Below are 14,164 nucleotides of genomic sequence, written 5' to 3' on the forward strand. Positions count from 1 at the left end.
AGATGATGCCACCCATATGGTATGTTATTCTTCCTTAACCCCTATCTCTGCGGCACAGGCCTCTCATGCAATACACCATCAGAGTAGCAGTTCTTTACGGTTACAATTTGGAATTTCTCGGGAAGCCGCTCATCATATTGTAAAAACTTGTCCTACCTGCCCGCAGTTTTTTGTTCTTCCCACTTATGGAGTCAATCCTCTGGGTTTACTCCCCAACGACTTGTGGCAAATGGATGTTACACATATTTCTGATTTTGGAAAATTAAAATATGTGCACGTTACTGTCGATACCTTTTCTGATTTCTCATGGCCACACTTCAACCTGGAGAGGCTAGTAAGCATTGTATTCAGCATTGCTTATGGAGTTTTTCTGCTATGGGCCTACCTAAATGCATCAAAACAGACAATGGCCCTGGATATACTGGTCGCAATTTTCAAGCCTTCTGTGCCCAGTTACAAATTGTGCATAAGACTGGTATTCCATATAATCCACAGGGCCAAGGAATTGTTGAGCGGGCACATCAAACCCTTCAACACCAATTGAAAAAATTAAAAAGGGGGAATTTATATACTATTACTCCTAACAATCTCCTCAGTCATGCCTTATTCGTTTTGAATTTTCTAAGTCTTGACCGGGATGGCAAATCAGCACCTCAACGTTTTTGGCACTATGACAATAAAAAGGCTCGGCCATTAATCAGGTGGAAAGACCCACTGGAAGGCAGATGGCATGGGCCGGATCCAGTTCTAACATGGGGGAGAGGTCATGTTTGTGTTTTCCTGCAGAATGCCGAAGCACCGCGCTGGCTCCCGGAAAGTCTGGTACGCACGCCGGAGGAGATCACTGGTGGAGCGAATGAGACAGCTCACAATCCAGGAGACAGTCCCACTGCCGACAGCTCAGCAGATACAGGCACTGTTACAGATGGCATGTGAGAATGCTCCAAACCCTTCCCCCACCTCTCCTACTAGTATATTAATTTCTTTATTACTCCTTTTGAACCAGATAAGTTCCATGGAAGCCAGTGTCTTCTGGGCATATGTTCCTGATCCCCCTCTTTTGCAGCCTGTCGGATGGGAAATGAGTTCTGTTCCTGTGTATGTGAATGACACAATACTTTTGGGGGGGTCTTCTGATAAATATATTTTTCCGCAGAATGCCAACATTTCTTATACTGGATCCTCTTCACAATTACCAATGTGCTTTTTCCAAAATCATAATGTTTCAGGATGTCTTACTGTTACAGATGCACAATACTTTGGTTATGATTACGACCATGACCACCGTAATTGGATAGTGGATATTCCTAGCATTACGAGATCCACAGGATATGCACGAGTCAATGGAACCGGACCTAAAGACATTCCATTTTGTGACCTGGGGGTAGAAGGACGATATATAGCTATGCCATGGAAACTTTGTAGAGATGAGACTGCTACTGTATATTCTATTACTAATGACACACATTCCCTTTGGCATTGGTCGCCAGACTCCAACAGGAACCCCGGAAACGAAGGCAGCAGACAACTTGCAGCCAGAATTTGGAATCTTGGTGGTACCACAGTGTATCAGACTGAGATATGGAAGTTGTTGGCTGCTTTTGGAACAGATGGGACCCGTTTGCGGACCGGAGGGAAGACCAAAGGAGTATGATCCTGGAGAGCCCATTGGTGGAATGAGACTTGGAGATATTCTCGGGCCTGTGTACCCTATCCCTTTATGATCCTTGTTGGCTCTGTGACTCTTTCTAAAATTGCTAGCCTATATCATGTTCATTGTTTTAATTGTACCCTGACTAATTGTATAAGAGGTATGAAAAATAATTTTGGGGCTCTGATAGTCAAACAACCGCCCTTCGTCATGATGCCTGTGAACCTCACTGAACCTTGGTATGAGGAGTCAGGGCTTGAGCTGTGGAATAAGGTGTGTACAGCCCTTGCTAGGCCACAAAGGGGGATAAGATTAATAATTCTGGGAGTAGTAACTCATAACTTTAATTGTTTCCGCTACTACTTCTTCTGTATCTTTAGCTCAATCTATGCATACTGCTAATATTGTAGATGATTTAGCAAAGAACACTTCAAAAGCTTTAGGAATTCAGGAAGATATTGATAGAAAACTTGAAGATAGGCTAAATGCCCTCTGATACTGTGAGATTTTTGGGAGAAGAAATATTAGGCTTGAAATTGAGGGCTAAAATCAGGTGTCATGCTAATTATGGTTGGATTTGTGGAACTCCAAAAATTTATAATAATACTGAGACCCCTTGGAATAAGATAAAATTACATTTAGATGGTATTTGGTATAATGAAAACATTTCCTTGGATCTATTACAACTTCATCAGGAAATTCTTGATATAGAAAATGCTCCTCGGGCTAGCATGGATTTGGCAAAAAATGCTGAAGAGTTTGTTAACAGTTTGTTTTCCAATTTTCCCTCGATTACTTCACTTTGGCATCTTTTTTCGGGGGTCGTGGCTGTGCTCCTAGTGTTTGCACTTTTGTGTGCATTGCTCCTTGTATCATAAAGAAATTCATTACAGAATTCTGGGACATCAAGGCTGTCCTACACAGTAATTACTTATGCCAAAAAAATCAGGTGTGCCATTTTACTAAATAAAAGAGGGGGAGCTGCGGGGAGCGGCTTGAAAGAGCTGACTCTGGGAGCTGCCTTGATTGATTATCAAGGGTCCCTTCAAGGACATAGCTCTCTGTCCCGCCACCCCTCTCCTGGAATTTACTATCCAAAGTTAAACAGAACACTAGTAAGCCTTGAATGCACACATGACGCAGGTGGATAAGCCTTTCACGACCACCCTTAAGATAAACGGGATGCCCTTTTATCCCTTGACGTTATCAGAGAGTTCTGGTGATTGTTATCTCAAAGTGATGTTTATGGAAAAATATTTTCTCTTCTTAAGATTCTCTTCTTGGTTTAGTATAAATGTAACCCTGAGAAATAAAGAATCATCGCTGACTGCAGCGATCCTCTCGACCCCATCTGTTCTGTGTCTTTATTTCTTAGCCTAAAGGAACGCGCCGTGTTGCTCCCTGAAATCTCCCGGCTGGTCCGGCACTTCCTGACCTGCATATAGGTTTCTACATAGAGGCAGGTCAGGTGGTCTGGTTTCCCCATCTCTTTCAGAATTTTTTTTTTAATTTCTTTTTTTAAAATTTTTCTTATTTTTCAGTGGGTTTTGTCATACATTGATATGAATCAGCAATAGAGTTACACGTATTCCCCATCCCAATCCCCCCTCCCACCTCCCTCTCCACCCGATTCCTCTGGGTCTTCCTAGCCCACCAGGCCCGAGCACTTGATTCATGCATCCAACCTGGGCTGGTGATCTGTTTCACCATAGATAATATACATGCTGTTTTCTCGAAACATCCCACCCTCACCTTCTCCCACAGAGTTCAAAAGTCTGTTCTGTACATCTGTGTCTCTTTTTCTGTTTTGCATATAGGGTTATCGTTACCATCTTTCTAAATTCCATATATATGTGTTAGTATACTGTAATGTTCTTTATCTTTCTGGCTTACTTCACTCTGTATAATGGGCTCCAGTTTCACCCATATCATTAGAACTGATTCAAATGAATTCTTTTTAACGAATGAGTAATATTCCATGGTGTATATGTACCACAGCTCCTTATCCATTTATCTGCTGATGGGCATCTAGGTTGCTTCCATGTCCTGGCTATTATAAACAGGGCTGCGATGAACATTGGGATACATTTGTCTCTTTCAAATCTGGATTCCTCAGTGTGTATGCCCAGGAGTGGGATCGCTGGGTCATATGGCAGTTCTATTTCCAGTTTTTTAAGAAATCTCCACACTGTTTTCCATAGGGGCTGTACTAGTTTGCATTCCCACCAACAGTGTAAGAGGGTTCCCTTTTTTCTACACCCTCTCCAGCATTTATTGCTTGTAGACTTTTGGATAGCAGCCATCCTGACTGGTGTGTAATGGTACCTCATTGTGGTATTGATTTGCATTTCTCTGATAATGAGTGATGTTGAGCATCTTTTCATGTGTTTGTTAGCCATCTGTATGTCTTCTTTGGAGAAATGTCTGTTTAGTTTTTTGGCCCATTTTTTGATTGGGTAATTTATTTTTCTGGAATTGAGCTTCAGGAGTTGCTTGTATATTTTTGAGATTAATCCTTTTTTCTTCATTTGCTATTATTTTCTCCCAATCTGAGGGCTGTCTTTTCACCTTACTTATAGTTTCCTTTGTTGTGCAAAAGCTTTTAAGTTTCATTAGGTCCCATTTGTTTAGTTTTTTATTTATTTCCAATATTCTGGGTGTTGGGTCATAGAAGATCTTGCTGTGATTTATGTCGGAGAGTGTTTTGCCTATGCTCTCCTCTAGGAGTTTTATAGTTTCTGGTCTTACATTTAGATCTTTAATCCATTTTGAGTTTATTTTTGTGTATGGTGTTAGAAAGTGTTCTAGTTTCATTCGTTTACAAGTGGTTGACCAGTTTTCCCAGCACCACTTGTTAAAGAGGTTGTCTTTTTTCCATTGTATATCCTTGCTTCCTTTGTCAAAGAAAAGGTGTCCGTAGGTTCGTGGATTTATCTCTGGGCTTTCTATTCTGTTCCATTGATCTGTATTTCTGTCTTTGTGCCACTACCGTACTGTCTTGATGACTGTGGCTTTGTAGTAGAGTCTGAAGTCAGGCAGGTTGATTCGTCCAGTTCCATTCTTCTTTCTCAAGATTACTTTGGCTATTCGAGGTTTTTTGTATTTGATACAAATTGTGAAATTATTTGTTCTAGTTCTGTTAAAAAATACCATTGGTAGCTTGATAGGGATTGCATTGAATCTATAGATTGCTTTGGGTAGAATAGCCATTTTGACAATATTGATTCTTCCAATCCATGAACACGGTATGTTTCTCCATCTGTTTGTGTCCTCTTTGATTTCTTTAATCAGTGTTTTATAGTTTTCTATGTATAGGTCTTTCGCTTCTTTAGGTAGATATACTCCTAAGTATTTTATTCTTTTTGTTGCAATGGTGAATGGTATTGTTTCCTTAATTTCTGTTTCTGTTTTCTCATTGTTAGTATATAGGAATTCAAGGGATTTCTGTGTGTTAATTTTATATCCTGCAACTTTACTCTATTCATTGATTAGCTCTAGTAATTTTCTGGTAGAGTCTTTAGGGTTTTCTATGTAGAGGATCATGTCATCTGCAAACAGCGAGAGTTTCACTTCTTCTTTTCCTATCTGGATTCCTTTTACGTCTTTTCTGCTCTGATTGCTGTGGCCAAAACTTCCAAAACTATGTTGAGTAGTAGTGGTGAGAGTGGGCACCCTTGTCTTGTTCCTGATTTCAGGGGAAATGCTTTCAATTTTTCACCATTGAGCGTGATGCTTACTGTGGGTTTGTCATACATAGCTTTTATTATGTTGAGGTATGTTCCTTCTATTCCTGCTTTCTGGAGAGTTTTAATCATAAATGAGTGTTGAATTTTGTCAAAGGCTTTCTCTGCATCTATTGAGATAATCATATGGTGTTTATCTTCCAATTTGTTAATGTGGTGTATTACATTGATTGATTTGCAGATATTAAAGAATCCTTGCATTCCTGGGATAAAGCCCACTTGGTCATGGTGTATGATTTTTTTAATATGTTGTTGGATTCTGTTTGCTAGAATTTTGTTAAGAATTTTTGCATTTTTGTTCATCAGTGATATTGGCCTGTAGTTTTCTTTTTTTGTGGCATCTTTGTCTGGTTTTGGAATTAGGGTGATGGTGGCCTCATAGAATGAGTTTGGAAGTTTACCTTCTTCTGCAATTTTCTGGAAGAGTTTGAGTAAGATAGGTGTTAGCTCTTCTCTAAATTTTTGGTAGAATTCAGCTGTGAAGCCGTCTGGTCCTGGGCTTTTGTTTGCTGGAAGATTTCTGATTACAGTTTCGATTTCCTTGCTTGTGATGGCTCTGTTAAGATCTTCTATTTCTTCCTGGTTCAGTTTTGGAAAGTTATACTTTTCTAAGAACTTGTCCATTTCTTCCAAGTTGTCCATTTTTTTGGCATAGAGCTGCTGGTAGTAGTCTCTTATGATCCTTTGTATTTCAGTGTTGTCTGTTGTGATGTCTCCATTTTCATTTCTAATTTTGTTAATTTGGTTCTTCTCTCTTTGTTTCTTAATGAGTCTTGCTAATGTTTTGTCAATTTTGTTTATTTTTTCAAAAAAACAGCTTTAAGCTTTGTTTATTTTTGCTATAGTCTCTTTAGTTCCTTTTGCATTTATTTCCGCCCTAATTTTTAAGATTTCTTTCCTTCTGCTAACCCTGGGGTTCTTCATTTCTTCCTTCTCTAATTGCTTTAGGTGTAGAGTTAGGTTATTTATTTGACTTTTTTCTTGTTTCTTGAGGTAAGCCTGTAATGCTATGAACCTTCCCCTTAGCACTGCTTTTACAGTGTCCCATAGGTTTTGGGTTGTTGTGTTTTCATTTTCATTCACTTCTATGCATATTTTGATTTCTTTTTTGATTTCTTCTATGATTTGTTGGTTATTCAGAGGCGTGTTATTTAGCCTTCATATGTTTGAATTTTTAACAATTTTTTTTCCTGTAATTGAAATCTAATCTTACTGCACTGTGGTCAGAAAAGATGACTGGAATGATTTTAATTTTTTTGAATTTGCCATGACTAGATTTATGGCCCAGGATATGATCTATTCTGGAGAAGGTTCTGTGTGCACTTGAGAAAAAGGTGAAGTTGATTGTTTTGGGGTGAAATGTCCTATAGATATCAATTAGGTCTAGCTTGTCCATTGTGTCATATAAGGTTTGTGTTTCCTTGTTAATTTTCTGTTTAGTTGATCTATCCATAGTTGTGAGTGGGGTATTAAAGTCGCCCACTATTATTGTGTTACTATTAATTTCCTCTTTCGTACTCATTAGCGTTTGCCGTACATATTGCGGTGCTCCTGTGTTGGGTGCATATATATTTATAATTGTTATATCTTCTTCTTGGATTGATCCTTTGATCATTATGTAGTGTCCTTCTTTGTCTCCTTTCACAGCCTTTATTTGAAAATCTATTTTATCTGATATGAGTATTGCGACTCCTGCTTTCTTTTCTTCTCCGTTTGTGTGAAATATTTTTTTCCAGCCCTTCACTTTTACTCTGTATGTGTCTCTTGTTTTGAGGTGGGTCTCTTGTAGACAGCATATATAGAGGTCTTGTTTTTGTATCCATTCAGCCACTCTTTGTCGTTTGGTTGGGGTATTCAACCCATTTACATTTAAGGTAATTATTGATAGGTGTGGTCCCTTTGCCATTTACTTTGTTGTTTTGGGTTCACATTTATATTACCTTTCTGCATTTCCTGTATAGAGGAGATCCTTTAGCATTTGTTGAAGAGCTGGTTTGGTGGTGCTGAATTCTCTCAGCTTTTGCTTGTCTATAAAGCTTTTGAATTCTCCTTCATATCTGAATGAGATCCTTGCTGGGTACAGTAATCTAGGTTGTAGGTTATTCTTTTTCATTACTTTCAGTATGTCCTGCCATTCCCTTCTGGCCTGGAGGGTTTCTATTGATAGATCAGCTGTTATCCTTATAGGAATCCCTTTGTGTGCTATTTGTTGTTTCTCCCTCGCTGCTTTTAGTATTTGTTCTTTGTGTTTGATCTTTGTTAATTTCATGAATATGTGTCTTGGTGTGTTTCGCCTTGGGTTTATCCTGTTTGGGACTCTCTGGGTTTCTTGGACTTGGGTGGCTATTTCCTTCCCCATTTTAGGGAAGTTTTCAGCTATTATCTCCTTGAGTATTTTCTCATGGCCTTTCTTTTTGTCTTCTTCTTCTGGGACTCCTATGATTCGAATGTTGGGATGTTTGACATTGTCCCAGAGGTCCCTGAGTTTGTCCTCATTTCTTTTGATCCTTTTTTCTTTTTTCCTCTCTGCTTCATTTATTTCCACCATTCTATCTTCTACCTCACTTATCCTATCTTCTGTCTCCGTTATTCTACTCTTGGTTCCCTCTAGAGTGTTTTTGATCTCATTCATTGCATTATTCATTTTTAATTGACTCTTTTTTATTTCTTCTAGGTCTTTATTAAACATTTCTTGCATCTTCTCAATCTTTGTCTCCAGGCTATTTATCTGTAACTCCATTTTGCTTTCAAGATTTTGGATCATTTTTATTATCATTATTCTAAATTCTTTTTCAGGTAGATTCCCTATCTCCTCCTCTTTTGTTTGACTTGGTGGGCATTTTTCATGTTCCTTTACCTGTTGGGTATTTCTCTGCCTTTTCATCTTGTTTAGATTGCTGTGTCTGGAGTGGGCTTTCTGTATTCTGGAGGTCTATGGTTCCTTTTTATTGTGGAGGTTTTACCCAGTGGGTGGGGTTAGACAATTGGCTTGTCAAGGTTTCCTGGTTAGCAAAGCTTGCGTCGGTGTTCTGGTGCGTGGATCTTGATTTCTTCTCTTTGGAGAGCAATGGAGTGCCCTGTAATGAGTTTTGAGATGGGTCTATGTGTTAGGTGTGACCTTGGGCAGTCTGTATGTTGACGTTCAGGGCTACGTTCCTGCGTTGCTGGAGAATTTGCGTGGTATGTCCTGCTCTAAAACTTATTGGCTCTTGGGTGGTGGTTGGTTTCAGTGTAGGTATGGAGGCTTTTGGACGGTTACTTATTACTTAAAGATCCATGTAGTCAGGAGTTTTCTGGTGTTCTCAGGTTTTGGACTTAAGTCTCCCACCTCTGGATTTCAGTTTTATACTTCCTGTAGTCTCAGGACTTCTCCAACTATACAGCACTGATAATAAAACTTCTAGGTTAATGGTGAAAAGTTTCTCCCCCGTTAGGGACACCCAGAGAGGTTCACAGAATTACATGAATAAGAGGAGAGGGAGGAGTGAGATGGAGATGAGCAGGAGGAGAAAAAGGGGGACTCAAGAGGATAGAGTCAGATCTACGAAATTGTCTGATCCCAGAGTGTTCTCTGTAGCCCAGACACCCACAAAGATTCACAGAGTTGGATTGGGAAGAGAAGGGGAAAGGAGGAAATAGAGGTGTTCTGAGGTAGAAAACAGAGAGTCAAGATTGGGAGAGAATAATCAACACACTCCTGAATAAAAATGGGAGCTGAATATTGGACTCTTCAATGTTCACAATTTATATGATATACTGAAAAACAAAAATTAAAAATCTAGAGTAGAGGTTAGACTCTTAAAAATACTATATTAAAAACAAAAACCAAAACACAAACAAAAAAATTTTAGAAATATATATGAAGCTCAGCTTAAAAATAGGGCTTCTCTTCTCTTTTTTTTTTTTTTTCTTTTCTCTGTAAGGTTATAGTGTATTGAGAATGAAAATTAAGGAGTAGTAAGAGGAGTACTAGAGGACTTTAACAGAAATGAGAGAAAAAGAAAAATAGAAAATAGAAGAGAAGAAGAAAAAAGAAAAGAAAAAGAAGAAAAAGAGAAAAAAAGAAAAAAGAAAGAAAAAAAATGTTTTACCTAATTAAAAAAATCGTAAAAATCTATGAAAATGAAAGTTAAGGAGTAATGGGGGAGTAATAGGGAATTTTAAAGGAAAATAAAAGAGAAAAAAGAAAAAAATTTTTTTTTTCTTACTTAGGAAAAAAAAAAGAAAAGAGAAGAAAAAATTTATCTAGGAATTTCTCTGGAGCTGGTGTGGTCAGTGTGGGTTCAGCTCAGTTTCAGATAGCTCCTCGTTCCAGCTTACACTTCTCAATATCTACAGGCCCTTCCAGTGTAGTCAGTGTTTTCTTCACGGATTTTAATCTGTTGCACCGGTCCCTTCTGAAGCGGTTCCCTTTGTTTATTTGGCTTCTGTTGCTGGTCTCTTCCGCGCCTAATTTCCACCCTAACACAGGCGGGCGGAGGTGGTCTCTTATTCAGGTAGCTAGTTCCGTTGCACTCCGCGGAGGGGCTGGTGCTATTTTCTCCGTCTGAGCTGCTCAGGCTCCCGGTTGCTCTGTATGGAGCGCGCCCCACGCTGTGCACGGTTCTAGCCCTCGGGTGATCCACACAAAGCTGCGCCTGCGTTTTGTCCCTACGGTGCCCGAGTGGCTCAGGCAGCCAGGCGCTTGACGGGCGCTCTCTCCCCGGGTGTGGTGCGTCTTCTGTGCTGCGTGATCCCAGCCTCAGTTTCCGCCGCACCAGATGGGTGTGTGCGCCCTCTGCCCTCCGCGTCCCCAGCCCCAATCCCCGTCCGCACCCGCTGGGCACGTGTACCGTGTCTAGCCACGACCCTCCCGGCGGATGTCGACCATCCAGAATCTCGGGAGGTCTTTTATTAGAAGGTGGAGGCACGTTTGCAGTGTGGCAGGGGATGCGGTCCTTGGGGACGAGCCTGCCCCCTTCCCCTCCCCCCTGCCTCCTGCCTCTGGCGGGGCTGGGCCGGTCCGCAGCTCTTCTCAGGACTTTCTCGGTCCCTTTGTTCTGCGAACGGCCGGCAGTGTGTTCGGCCGATTAATTTTCCCTCTCTCTTTTGCTGTCCCACAGTTCAAGTTGGCAACTCACAAAAGCTCCTTCCGATTGTCCTCAGGGCACTCAGGCCTGCCCCTGCCCCAAGTAATGCCACCCCCTCCTCTCCGTTCCGCCCCCACTTACTGGTGGCGGATGTGGGTGTCTGGGTTACTTTTCTGCTGGGAGTTGCTTTTAGGCTCGTAGTCTGTGGGTTTTATTTATTCTTTCCCTCCCAGTCAGATTCAAACTCCGAGATTCAAACACTTCCCCCAGGACCGCCAGTGCAAGGGTTTCCCGGTGTCTGGAAATGTCCTCTTTAAGACCCTTCTCCGTTCTTAGCTCTTTTGTCTCACTTTTTATCTTTTATATTTTGTACTACCTCTTTTCGAAGACAATGGGCTACTTTTCTGGGCGCCAGATGACATCAGCTAGCGATCAGAAGTTATTTTGTGAAGTTTGCTCTGCGTTCAGTTATTCTTTTGATGAATTTCTAGGAGAGAAAGTGGTTTCCCCATCCTACTCCTCCACCATCTTGGCTCCACCTCTTTCAGAATTTAACACAGTATTTTGTGATCCACACAGTCAAAGGCTTTGGCATAGTCAATTAAGCAGAAATAGATGTTTTTCTGGAACTCTCTGGCTTTTTCTATGATCCAGTGGATGTTGGCAATTTGATCTCTGGTTCCTCTGCCTTTTCTAAAACCAGCTCGAACATCTGGAAGTTCACTGTTCATGTATTGCTGAAGCCTGGCTTGGAGAATTTTGAGCATTACTTTACTAGTGTGTGAGATAAGTGCAATTGTGTGGTAGTTTGAGCATGCTTTGGCATTGCCTTTCTTTGGGATTGGAATGAAAATGGACCTTTTCCAATCCTGTGGTCACTGCTGAATTTTCCAAATTTGCTGTCATATTGAGTCCAGCACTTTCACAGCATCATCTTTCAGGATTTGAAATAGCTAAACTGGAATTCCATCACTTCCACTCGCTTTGTTCGTAGTGATGCTTCCTAAGGCCCACTTGACTTCACATTCCAGGTTGTCTGGCTCTAGGTGAGTGATCACACCATTGTGATTATCTGAGTCATGAAGATCTTTTCTGTACAGTTCTTCCATGTAGTCTTGCCACCTCTTCTTACTATCTTCTGTTTCTGTTAGGTCCATACCATTTTTGTCCTTTATTGAGCCCATCTTTGCCTGAAATATCCCCTTGGTATCTCTAATTTACTTGAAGAGATCTCTAGACTTTCCCATTCTGTTGTTTTCCTCTAGTCATTACTTATACCAGAGGCTGCATATCTAATGTCCACAGAGGCCAGGAAGGTGACATAAATGTTTGAGATCAGATAAATATAGCAAATTAGTAGTGGGAGAGGCAAAGTTGCACATGGGAGTTGGGGATGGGGGAGAAGATACAGCTGTGCACTCAAGGATTGCTGCTTGAGTCCTCAGGATGTGGTTCACTGGCGACAGGTGTTTGCAGACCCAACCATGTGAAAACCAACGGAGGGAAATTGGGGTCCCCAAAATGTCCCCTTATGATAAAGCTAGGGTGGAGACAGGGAGGGAGAATAATAGAGAGGAAAGAAAACAGAAAATTAGTAATGATGGTAGCTATAAAAGCTATACCAAGAAGAGGCATTTGATACTCAGCTTCAGGAGTCTGGTGATATGCAGAAATGTGGTCCAGGCATATTCTGCATTATATTATTTAGGAGAGTCTCAAAAATTTAAATTTAAATCATAAATGCTCCCATGACATTTATCATCATTATATTTTCACAAATACTTTGATATTTTAAATATTTATATTTGTAGACCAAACAAAAAAGCCTAGATCCATTCCTGAATCATTGGTTTGCAAACTCTAATAGTCTCCAAAATACTCTTCTATCCTAGATGTAGGGAAACATCTGCCTAGATGATCTACCCATTAATAAATTTGTGTTGATGTCTTCTAGTATTACTTTTTACAATTTATTTCTCCCTTATAATTTGTTACTGTGTTTTATATATACAGGTACTACAATGTTGGGGAAACAAATATTTACAAATGTTACATCTTCCTGTGAGATCGACCATTTAGTCTTATAATGCAATAATCTTTTTTGTTCCTTAATACCATGTTTCTCTTAAAGTCTATTTTTCTGGTATAAGTATAGCTACTTGAGCTTTCTTTTTGTTTTCATTCGCATTGGGTATGTTTTTCCAACCCTTCCCTCTCTGTCTGAGTATTCTTATGTCTGAAATGAGTCTCTTGTAGGCAGCATACAGCCGGATCTTATTTTTTACACATTCAGCCAGTCTGTCTTTTGATTGGAGAATTTCGACTGTGGGCATTAACAGTAATTACTGAGAGAGATGGACTTAGTGCCATTCTCTCAATTGTTTCCTGGTTTTTTCATAATTCCTTTGTGCCTTTCTTCTCTTGCTCTCCTTCTCTGTGATTTGATGATATCCTGTAGTGGTATGCTTAGATGACTTTCTCTTTATCTTTTTTGTATCTACTGTAGATTTTTGCTTTGAGGTTACCGTGAGCCTTACATAAAATATGTTATATTTATAACAGTCTACCTTAAGTCTACAACTTAAATTTGAAGACATTCTAAAGTTCTACATTTTTACTCTCAGGCCCCACCCCACAAGTTTTATGTTTTCAATGTCATAACTAACATCTCTTGTCTTGTGTGCGTGCATGCATGCATGATAAGTCGCTTCAGTCGCGTCTGACTTTTTGCAATCCCGTGGCCTGTAGGATTCCAGGCTCCTCTGTCCGGGCGGATTCTCCAGGCAAGAATTCTGGAGTAGGTTGCCAGGCCATCCCCCAGGGGATCCTTCCTCCCCAGGGACTGAATCTAAGTCTCTGACGTCTCCTGCATTAGCGGGTGGGTTCTTCACCACTAGTGCCCCTGGGAAGCCCCTTGGTTTGTGTCCATTAACAAATAATTGGAGTTTCAGTTATTATGACTACTTAGTCTCTTAGCCTTCATACTAGGTTTACAAATGATTAATCATGATAACATTCGACTATTCTGAATTTAACTGCATTTTACCTTTATCCGTGGGACATGTTTTTATACGTTTCCCTGTTACTAATTTGCATCCTTTTTCTCAGCTTTAAAACGTCCCTCTAACATTGCTTATAAGGCCGCCTTTTGGTGTTGGACGCCAGCATTTGTTTCCTGCTCCCTTCAGTTTGACCCACAGCGCTGCTGGGTAGAGAATTCTTGGTTGGCACGTTTTTCCTTTCAGCTCTTGGAATACATTGTGCCACTCCCTCTGGCCAAGAAGCTCATGCTGAAAAATCTGCTGACAGTCCTTTGGGGGCTTCCAAGTACATAGCAAGCTGTTTTTCTCTGTTGCTTTGAAGATTCTCCTTTCAACTTTTGACAATTTAACTAAAATGTGTCTTGGCCCATGCCTAAGTTCATTTTATTTGGAACTCTCTAGGCTTCCTAAATCTGGATGTCAGCTTTCCTCCCCAGGTTAAAAATGTTTTCAGTCATTATTTCTTCAAATAAATTTTCTGCCTCTTTCTGTCTCTCTTCCCTTTCTGGGACCCGTATAATGCAAATATGGGACCATTTTATTTTTATAAATAGTTCCTTAAGCTATCTTTAATCTTTTTTTTTTTTTTTTTGAACCATTCCGCAAACTTTGCAGTATCTTAGTTCCCCAAAGAGGATTTGAACGCGCACCCCCTGCAGT

Source organism: Muntiacus reevesi, chromosome 3 (genome assembly GCF_963930625.1).
Source record: "Muntiacus reevesi chromosome 3, mMunRee1.1, whole genome shotgun sequence".
NCBI classification, from domain to species: Eukaryota; Metazoa; Chordata; class Mammalia; order Artiodactyla; family Cervidae; genus Muntiacus; species Muntiacus reevesi.